The sequence below is a fragment of the Anabrus simplex genome, chromosome 10 (assembly GCF_040414725.1).
Source record: "Anabrus simplex isolate iqAnaSimp1 chromosome 10, ASM4041472v1, whole genome shotgun sequence".
Classification (NCBI taxonomy): Eukaryota; Metazoa; Arthropoda; class Insecta; order Orthoptera; family Tettigoniidae; genus Anabrus; species Anabrus simplex.
This window is the reverse complement of record NC_090274.1, coordinates 102018582-102030284: the sequence shown is the minus strand read 5'-3', so window position 1 is coordinate 102030284 and position 11703 is coordinate 102018582. Positions and strand designations below refer to the sequence as shown.

At 40.2% G+C, this 11703-nt stretch overlaps 1 long non-coding RNA gene across 1 annotated transcript in view; it reads right to left on the bottom strand.

The window, feature by feature from the left end:
* Nucleotides 1-1023: 1023 nt before the first annotated feature.
* The window catches only part of LOC136882162 (uncharacterized), a 37553-nt gene continuing 26873 nt past the window's right edge, over nucleotides 1024-11703 (bottom strand). The window contains exon 3 of the long non-coding RNA XR_011018774.1: nucleotides 1024-1070. This is a non-coding gene — a long non-coding RNA (uncharacterized lncRNA). The remainder of the gene's footprint in view (nucleotides 1071-11703) is intronic.

Below are 11703 nucleotides of genomic sequence, written 5' to 3'. Positions count from 1 at the left end.
GCGTATGATTCCACGTCACCTGTAGTGCGTATTCAAGGCACGTTAAATGCCCACCGCTACGTGCAGCATGTGCTGCGGCCGAAGGCACTCCCGTACCTTCAGGGGCTGCCCAATGCTCTGTTTCAGCAGGATAATGCCCACCCACACACTGCTCGCATCTCCCAACAGGCTCTACGAGGTGTACAGATGCTTCCGTGGCCAGCGTACTCTCCGGATCTCTCACCAATCGAACACGTGTGGGATCTCATTAGACGCCGTTTGCAAACTCTGCCCCAGCCTCGTACGGACGACCAACTGTGGCAAATGGTTGACAGAGAATGGAGAACCATCCCTCAGGAAACCATCCGCACTCTTATTGACTCTGTACCTCGACGTGTTCCTGCGTGCATCGCCGCTCGCGGTGGCCCTACATCCTACTGAGTCGATGCCGTGCGCATTGTGTAACCTGCATATCGGTTTGAAATAAACATCAATTATTCGTCCGTGTCGTCTCTGTTTTTTCCCCAACTTTCATCCCTTTCGAACCACTCCTCCTTGGTATTGCATTGTCACTGTCAGTCAGTATATATGTGGCTTGCCCGCAAATTGCTACGCAAATAAGATATCAATTTTCATTCCATGGTTTCCCATTTCTCTATGTTTTGATTGGGCGCCAGCTTTACAGTTCTTAACAAAAAAACCGCACAGCAAATGTTATATTGAATAGCATAGAGACTTATACTTAAATCACAGGGGTAGGATTTTGAATAATTAACCATTAAGTATCGTTTTGAGAAAGAAAAACGCAATATATAGTCACATTAATTTATTAAACAAAAAATGAGATGAGTCGGAAAAGTTCCTTTTAGCTTGGAGGGAATTAAGAATGTAACGTTACTGCAATTTATTGTTGCTTGCATTATCGAATTGTGGCTCACCAGTTGCAGCTTACGTTGAGGTCATCTGTACTCCGTGGTTACTCCTTCCACTTTTCTCGTTGTAGACTGGTTCCATGGACATCCTTCCTTCCTTCCTTCCTTCTGCGATTTCGTTTGGGCTATCTGGCCTAAAACTCTCTGATTGCCTCGTCCCTAAATTAGACATTGGCCCTATGCTTAGGAAAGTTGATCACAGTTGATCTTAGCTGGAGAAAATGCAGTGTTATAAATTTTTCCATATTATCAGAAATCTCGAACCAACTAAGCCTTTCTCCTGATACAATACAGATTTGTACCAAGTACCGTAGACTTGAACTAACATAGTAAAATGGTGCACGCTGTACAACGCGAGTAAACGTACTTCGCAATTCACCTGCCATATTAGCCAGATAATAATTATTTTAATATTCGTGGGTGTGCTAGTACTTTATTTAAGTGTGAACTTCAAAAGCCGTGAAGTACTATGACGCCGAAGGCCGTAAATGATCGTCTTTCGACGTTCGAGAAGCGAATGGCAGAATTCCAAGCACGCTTGGAGGAAGCCATGGCTGCTGGTGCGACATGTGTTGCCAACCCAGGCGAAACACTAACCGGCCTCGCTTCAGAGTTGCAGGAGTTTCCGGAAATAATTTCAGAGGAATTAAGTGAAATGAAGAAGGAGGTAAGCCATCTACAGGAACGTCTCGACAAGCAGGACATCCTGATTGACGAGGCAGAGCGGAAGGGACTGCCTGCTCCTTCATGGTGTCGGTGAGACCGCCGACGAGGACACATACGCTGTGGCGCTGGGTACGTTAAAAAACAGATTGAACATCGATTTGTCTATAGACAGCATAGATCGATGTCATAGACTCGGCCGTATGAAGAGGTCAGCAGCTGAGATGGTGTCCGCAGGAAATAGGCCGATCATCATTAAATTCCTCAGGTACCATGAAAGAGACCGCATCTGGCGCGGCAAGCAAGCTCTTAAAGGTACTAAATTATTAATCACCGAATCTCTGACTTCCACAAGGAAAGAAGTATTGCGTAAGGCTCGGGACTTTTGGGGTTTGCGACGGGTTTCGACGCAGGACGGCCGAATTATCGTTCATTTAGAAGACGGAATAAAGCTCCACATTAACTCACCTCATGAACTTACATATGAGGCGGTTAGGTAGATCATCAGTGTGATATGACCATTGTGATGTGCATACAAAATATTATTATTATCATTAGGTTTACGCGCGTGTGTGTGTGTGTGTGTGTGTGTGTGGTGCCTTAAGCAATCAGCAGTCCAATTCTTCAGGAAATACAGGTAAGAAATTTTAGGTCTCAGTTAAAGTATGCCCTTTATTCAGGTAGCTACGACATTTCCTCAGGACATCGACCACTCTAAGAATAGCACACCCCTCACTCCTTCCCAGAACATAGATGCCGGCAACCTTTTGAAACAAGAGCTTTCACTATATCCTCATACTCTCCAGTGTTGTCACTTGAGCAGCCTAAGTTTTCCAGCATACATTGACGAAATTCAGCTATATTTAACAAAAATAGCGTCCATTTGATAGCTATTAGTGAAAGGTGGTTATCGCCATCCATTCCGAACAATATGGTTCGCCTTGACGGATATAACTTCTACCGCCATGATCGTACATGTTCTCTGCTGTAGAGATGACGTGAAGAGCCGTATCATTTGTACCTCATCGACCGGTGAACTGCCGAGGACGGAGTTTATGTTCGTCGAAGTAGTTGCTAGTGGACAGAAAATACTTACTGGAGTGGTTTACCGACCACCTAAAGTATCTCATTTGACCGAGTTTGAAACGCACCTACTTAACTTGCTACCAGCGTAGCAACATATCATTATATCAGGGGACTTCAATACTAATCTACTTACGAAGAAATGCGATAGTAAGAAATTGGAAGACTTGTTTTCCTCGTGTGAATTGACTATCCTTCCCTCTGACCCTACAAAACATGTACATACTGCCAACAACATTTTGCGCACCTTAATAGATCTCAAAGTGACTAACAACCCTCACAAAGTGGTAACCCACAGACAAATTTCAGTACCGGCCGTGTCCACCCACGATCTTATATTTCTCGCCTACTCACTTCGCGTACCAAAATACAAACCTAGGTATATGACGTGCAGGAATATGAAAAATATTGACATGTATGAATTAAGACACGATGCCTACAATCTTCCGTGGAATAGCATTTTAAATCTAACAGACATTGATGCAAAAATAAATACATATAATTCGTTAATACACAATCTATACAACAAACATGCACCGAAAAACAGATCAGAATATCCCGCAAACCTAATCCATGGCTAACCTATGCATTTAAAAATATGATGTCTCAACGTGATGCTCTTTACCGACATTACAAGGGTACTCCGGACCCAAATGACTATGAAAACTATAGAATAATTAGGAATAAAGCTAAATAAATCATCCGTAAACTCAATTTTAAATATGTTCGCGAATCAGTAAATAAAAAGCCTAAATACGGCTAGTGTCTGGAGGCATCTCTAAGCCATGGGCATAGGAAAAACACATGAACAGCTTCAGGTAACTGATATTCCTCTCGAAGATTTAAATGAGTATTCCACGGAAGAGAGAGCTCAGTCTAATCCACTTAACAGACCACACGTAAATAACGTCTCAGCACGTGTCCCACAAAATCGCCCCTGCTTCGCCTTTCGTACCGTCAGCACTAATGAAGTTAAGAAAGTCTTGTATTCTATTATATCCAAAGTAAGTGGTGTCGATGAAACTCCTATTACTCTCATACATAACATTATTGGCGCTATTCTACCCATTCTCACCCATATTTTAATTACTGGCTCAAGAACGGCACATTACCGAAAATTTGGAAGTACGCCAATGTAATTCCACTTCCTAGAAACCCAGATTCGAAACTCCCATCCGATTACCGTCCCATTTCGATTCTTTCTGCTCTCTCCAAAGCTTTAGAACGGTTGGCACATGCGCAAATACTGGAATACCTTCAGGCTCAAACTCTTCTTGACCCGCTTCAATCTGGCTTCAAGAAGGGTCATAGCACAGCAACTGCCTTACTCAAAGTCACTGAGGACACCAGACAAGCGAGTGACAACACTCACACTCCTTGACTTCAGCAGTGCTTTTGACACGACAAACATCCAGACATTGCTGATGAAGCTCAAATCGTTTTTCGGTAATGTTGCTTTAAACATTTTCGCCCCATATCTTACAGACCGTATGTAACGTGTTATAGTACAAGATACCGCTGCTCAGTGGCGACTCTGGAAGGCAGGAACCCCCGAGGTTCTGTTCTTGGTCCCGTTTTGTTTGTCCTCTATATTAATGACATCTCCTCCAAAATTAAGTATAATAGATATTACCTCTCTGCCGACGACCTCCATATTTACAGCCACGTTAATATAAATGATATATCGAATGCAATAAGTGATATTAACTCCGACCTTCAACAACTCAGTGTGTACGCCAGTGAAAACTCTCTCCTCCTCAACCCCCCCAAAAAACTCAATCATAATCTGTTCTCAGAAATTATTAAACATCATGTATAAAAATTATGCTTTTACTCCTGTCACATTAAATGCCACCGTAATCCCGTTCAGTAAGGAAGTGAAGAACCTAGGTATGACCCTGACTGAAACTCTTGATTTGCCTGCACGCATAAGAAACACGTGTAGAAAGATGCACGCGACGTTACACCCTATGAAACGACATAAGGACATTTTGCCACAAGACGTTAAGATAAAACTACTCCATACTTTGATACTACCAATACTTGACTACTGTGACATTGTCCTCGTTGATGCGACCCGTGAACAAACTATGAAACATCAACGAGAATTGAACTCTGGTCTTCGATTTGTTTTTAACTTGAGTTACGATGCTCACATAACCCATAGTTACACATTTATTTTCTGGCTGAAACTCGAGAGGCGACGGAAAATCCACGTACTCACGTTGATATATCGAACTCAGAAGGAAAATCTACCCAAATACGTCTCTTCAAAATTCCATTTAATATCCTCATTCCATAATTGTAACACAAGATCTGGCACTTCCCTCGCTATTTCCGTCAACCGCTCTTCAATATATAACAGATCATTCGTTGTGGCTGGGTCACGACTTTGGAATTCACTCCCAGCTGCTGTCAGGAACTCAAACTCAATATCAAAAGTTAGGACTGCATGTAGAGATTACCTGTTGAATACCGCTGATTGTTTCATGTGTATGACGACGTTGTGTGATTGTGGTTATTATTATGACCATTATTATTATTATAGTGTAAAAATACATATTATTATAGTATAATATACATAATATTTAGCTTCTAACTCATGTACATAGATCACTTTTATGGCCATACTTATATTTCCATTTACTTTATTACTTATTGTGTTCTCTTTATGCAATGCTTATTCTTTGAGTTTGTATCTTACTTTTTCATTAAGACATTGTCTCTTTCTTATTGTCTTTACGCTCCGAATTTTTTTCTATTTTATTTGTTGAACTTTGCTTTCTTTCTTCATTATATCTGTAATTTTTAGCTTATCTTTGATTTTATACTAGATTAGTACATTTCCTATATATATGTATTATCTGTAAATTGATTATGTGGTTAAGTGTAAGAGAGGGCCACGAGCCCTAACTTCGCCACTGCTAAAGTCATTAAATAAATAAATAAATAAATAAATAAATAAATAAATAAATAAATAAATCGCACGCAGGGTACAACTCCGACAGCATCACGATATCGATGGTAACTCACTGTACTGTGTGTGTCAGGACTGCTCCGTTCACAATAATATACACGAGACATCCCCACCGTTGGTAACTGCTCTCTTTTCCATCGAAGCACCGGATTCCTTGAACTCATATCAGATCTTTCCCTTTCTTGCTTCTTCACGGGTAACCAGTGGGCGTGTCTACGATGTAGGCACGCAGCTCTAGCCTTGCGCGGGTTGCTGTATAATCAAGTACTCCTGAGTTAAACCCAGTGACTCATCGCAAATTCCCAGCTTCAAGAATAACTTTTCCGTTTACACAAACATGACATGAAATAACACATGTCTCAACATATTGACCACATTACAATACATAATATATCGAGCTCGATAGCTGCAGTCGCCTAAGTGCGGCCAGTATCCAGTAATCGGGAGATAGTGGGTTCGAACCCCACTGTCGGCAGCCCTGAAGATGGGTTTCCGTGGTTTCCCATTTTCACACCAGGCAAATGCTGGGACTGTACCTTAATTAAGGCCACGACCGATTCCTTCACATTACTAGGCATTTCCTATCCCATCGTAATGATAAGACATATCTGTGTCGGTGCGACGTAAAGCAGATAGCAACAACACATAATACATTCCTATCCTGATAACTAAAATAATAAATGATGTTCTAATATAACTAATGTGAATCCAATATAATTCTACTTTACAAATGACTGCAGTTTAATTAACGAATAGTTGCCGATGACGGATAATTGGACTGTAGAATGGCTGGCGGCTACAGTGCGCATGTATGTTGATTGTGCGACATGAAAGCAGCTTGGACCTTCAAAAATTGTATTTATTATTTTTTGCAAACTGGAGTGTAGTTAGTAAGACGTAAAGCGATTATTGTAATTTTCCCACTCAAACGATAGTCGAACTTGAAGTGTTTCAGTTAAACACACAAGCTTTTAATGTAAACCCATTTAGTTAGCATGCTTGTTTCTTGCCCAAGTAAAGGAGCCACCGTTTCGATTCCTTGTCTCATCGGTGATTTTTAATTTATTTTAGCTCGAATGTTGTATGTTTCGAATTTAACGCACATTCCTTTAGTTATTATATTTGTTCAAGGGAAAGTGTGCCGAGTTTGATTCCCATACGGCCTGGGGATTTTATAGCTCCATTGTTAGGTGCCAAGTGATGTAAACTTCACAGCAGGCAATTATTCCTTTAGTAATTTAACACATTTTCCCTTTAGTCCTTCGACCCTTTCGCAGTTTCTCAGCTCCATGAACTAACGTCGCCTTCGAACATTTTGACCAAAATGAATAAAGCATATGTATTTAGCCTTACACTATTTCCCCAGTAATATTAAAAAAATTTGAATAGCCATTATCTTGTTCCAAGATCAGATCCAAAAGCCCCTGGACCATGTCTCAATTGTCTAGTTAGGTTAAGCCTGGGATCGAATCTCAAACAGTAGTTGGTAGTGCCTTTGTAAGGTTACGGTGGGCATCAAATCCATGCTTGTCCCTAATCACATTGGCAGTTGGGTTCAGCTAGCACTCCTGGGCGTCAATCTTGAGCCTGTAAAGCTAACGCCATTGCAAGGTTAAGCCTAGGGTTGAATCCAGGACCTGTGAGGTTAGGCGTCGAGTCGAATCTGTGTTTGTTAAGTTAAGCTTGCACTCTTAGCCAAGAACTATTTTTAAATCCCCCGCCAAGTAAGGTCATGTGAGGTTAAGCATACACTCTTACTGAGCATATTCCGTGAGGCAGAGGAGCATGTGGTGGCGGTGGCTGGCGAACCTGTGAATAGTATCTACTAATATCTTGTTCCTTCAGTGTTACATAAACCACATTCCATACATTCCAAGGACAGTGAATAATATCTCAAAAGTATTATATACTTATACAGTAGAAATTTGTGAGTGTTGATTTAAAATTCAAAAAAGACTTTATTATTGAACATCAAGAGACCTAATTATTGTAATTCTTGTGATTTTTGAGCAGTGATGTAGTCTCCTGTTATACTTTGTGTCATTTGCCAGACGTGTTCCAAGTCCCGTCACATCTAAATATGCCACAAACATTTAAGTGTTGCCAACACAAACAGTCCACCTCTGGGTTCCTTGTCTTCACTAATTAGGTGCAGAGTAGTTTGGGGCAATATATAAACATGCAAGCTATTAAGATAACATTTTATTAGTACAAACAACACAAAGAGTGTTCAAAATCTTTAATTTTGTCACGCTGTGGACAAATGTGTAACAATTACAGGAGTTAGGTGATGTCTAGATGTCTCCACCGAGCACCTTACTGAGTTTTAATATATTTCTTTACAATTTGTTTTACATCGCACCGACACAGATAGATCTTATGGCGACGATGGGTCAGGAAAGGACTAGGGGTGGGAAAGAAGCGGCTGTGGCCTTAAATAAGGTAGAGAACCAGCATTTTCCTGGCGTTAAATTCGGAAACCATGAAAAACCATCTTCAGGGCTGCCGGCATTGGGGCTCCAACCCACTATCTCCCGGATGCAAGCTCACAGAAGCGCACCTCTAATTGGACGGCTAACTCGACCAGTAGTTTCAATACAATCGATATCTTTGATACTCTAGGTTACATTACATTCAAGTACTTGCAGGATTACTCTCTTCAGTCATAATCCTAACAGTTTCCATCGTATTCGGTCTAGTCGCACCAAACCTGTTCCTTGTCAGATGACAACATGGATGGGGATGTCCCTGTATTACCCATTAGTACAGGAATTTCATATAGTAAAGATAACTCCCTCAATTCGTAACAGCAAAGCCTGAAAGAACTTGCACAAAATTCACCCTACTGTCCTAACAAGCAGCTAACATGCCACGGTTTGAAATGGACAATTCCTGCAATATACCGCAAGTAGCAATGATACCAACGTCCACACATTATGTATATGGCAAAGAATCTTGGAACACTATCAGCAGTTGCGTGGCCTTGGAACAAAGCCAGATGTCACACAATACCTAGCAGTGCATTACAGTACTATGTGGAAGACAGAGGAACTACTTGAAGAAAATGAGAATATTCATATAAAAACTACAACATTTCTAAGGAACTTCAGGATTAATGGTTTAAAATAAGGAATGTGGCAGTAGTGGTGAATGATTTTTTACGAGTTAGTACAACTACACAACCATCCTCTCAAAGAGTGGCTGTCTCACGTACATGGACGTGACATATATAAAAGGCTTCTAAGATCTTTAAGACTTACTGGAGGCAAAAATGATAAGCTCCATAAATCCAGTACCAAATAATAATGGAACTGAAGCAAAGTATTACAGTGAAACCTCGTTAGAGCGTTCCTCATTTACACCTTTTCTCACTTAGCACGACGTAAATTCGAAGTCCCAATGCTCATCGTATTAAATCCATATAAAATACGTCACTTAGCACGTCACTAATTTTTGCTATTACTGCTTAGTACGATCATATTTTCCTAGCCCTGAAAATGTTATTTGTCATCCCTTGTGGAAGGAACGTGATTTCGAACTCCGGTAAGAGCCCTGCCCGCAGTTGCGTGATAACTCGACAAGGTCTTGAATTCTTTAAGTTCACAGAATAAATTTCACCTTCAAGGAGCCTCAGAAACGCTCAGTTTTGCTTGCCGGTCGGCAATGAAACTGCTGAATAACACTATCAGCCTGTTTGTGCTTGTATTTCACATTTGATTCAAATTTAGAAATGTATTTCCTGTTTAGTTGCACAATGACGGGTAGCAAATATTTGTCGCGCGGTAGCCTACATCCGCAACATAATCGTGTGAAGTTGACCACCCATTGGTCCGAAATAAAATGTTGTCTCTAGCATTTGTTTTAGAAGGAGTGAGATATGCAATAATACTTCGATGTTTTTATGGTCCAAATTCAAATATTTTCATATTGTTCTTAACACTTTCCGGTGTACAATTTTAATGTTATAAGCCACAGCAGAAAAGGTCTCATATGTGTTCTCTCGTGTTTTTTCACATCACAATAGTCTCTCCTTACAGAGTTTCGCTGTACCCGTGGATATACGACGAGAAATCCGAATATGTCGGAAAATCGTATGTACTGTTTCGATATCCCTGTTGGATAATTTATATACATTTATTCAGTAGTACGTTTTCTCGCTTACCACATTCATTTTCCTTGTCCCCTGCAGAAACGTCTTAACGAGGTTTCACTGTGTTCAAATCAAGAGAATTGGTAAATATGGCAAAGGTCTCGCTTCCAAAAACAAAATTACCAAGTTTCGACGAGACTATATTTCGAGGGCATTTTCGAAAATATGACCACCATAAATTAAAGCCTCATTCGAATACAAAAAATTCAATATATCACCTCATCCATGAAAGTTTAGACAAAGAAAACCATAAAAACATATTGCCATGATCGAATCCAAGGTCACCATACTGTACAACTTAAGTTGATTGCATCGGAGTATGTGAAGCACATTCTTGAATCCACGAATAAGCTGTGCTTAGATAATATTATCATCATCTGGGCATGTTCAGTAAGGCTCGTCTTTACGCTGTTTAACCCTTCTACTCTGAGTGGATCGAATCGAACAAGATTTAATATTCAATTGCGTGTAGCTGATAAAATGTGGACACTATATGCAAAAAGCCTTGTGTATTTGTTCATCTCGTTAGTAGTTATGACATGACTTTAAAATATTTTTCAGTTGATGACTTCTCTACTTGTTCAATAAATTAAATATATGATGAATGGGTTGATGGACCCATCCATTCAATTCAACGCTTCCCTGCATGCTGGTCACCATGGAAACTACCTCCATGACTATGGAGTACTTCAGTAAGGAAAGTAATAATCTGTTCATTGTTTCAATGTTCAAATATGGCAGGTCAGCAGCGGATATGTGAGAAATTATGTATGAAATTAGTGAGAGTGAATATGAAGAGGAAGCTGATGATCATTCGCTGATCCTGATATTTCGTTTCCCAAAAAACTCATGATGAAGATCATGTTTCCCTCGAGGGAGAAGAAAATGATGAGCTCAAAGTATCTGATAATGAAATACAAGATGAGGTTGTCTGTACAACAAGATGGGTACATATCTCGAAATAGGACAGAATGGAGAAAATAACCCTATTGACAATCACGTGTAAGGTACATTCAACATATACAGTAGAACCCCTATGTAATGTTTCTACAGGTACCCGATTCTTTTAACCTTAAATGGGGTATTATAATCATTCATAGGTCGAGAAACATCCAAAGCCTTTAAATTTAGGAACATAAAATTACCGGTTATGTTTTAAAAAACGTGTGTGCTGATACGACTGTATATATCAATAATAATAATAAAATAATAATAAAATTAAATGGGGTATACTTTAAATCGAGATTTCAGTAGGAAGCATACCGTTTCCAGAGATCTTTGCGTGTATTAACATCCATATATTTTTATTTTTCTCAATATTTATTTCAAATAACGAGCTACTTTTATTTTTGAGAGCAGCCATGTTGCACTTCCAGAGCCTTGCTGTCGCGTGGGAACGAACTCACCCGCGGCAAGCTCGTGATATACCGTGAAACCTCGGTGGACTTCGAGTACCCAACAATTCTTCTAATTCACGGAATTCTGCGTAACGACAGATTTTGGCAACACAGTAAATACAGCAATAAATAGTCTAAATTATTCTTAAAACATACTTGGAGACAGAACCCCCAGGGTTAAATATAAATGCAGTTGAGCCTAAGTACAAATCAGCGTCAGATCAGTGGACTAGCTCCACGTGCCAAGGTCAATGGATGAAGAAAACCCGCTAAACGCCCGGGCAGAAATAATTTATTTCACCTGTTGCGAGTGTGGTTAAATTATGAGATTAACATCTAAATAAATCACAAGTCTGTCCGGAATTCTGGAACAAGTTTCATGAAAATCGGTCTCTTGGACGCGATATTAGCAGATTACGTAATCAAGCTTAGTGGTGTGAGTAGCGTCACTCCTACTGTAAGACTATAAAAGAAACCCCCCTCTGCATTTTTCTCAGTGTCGGTCTGGTTTCTGAAGCAGTG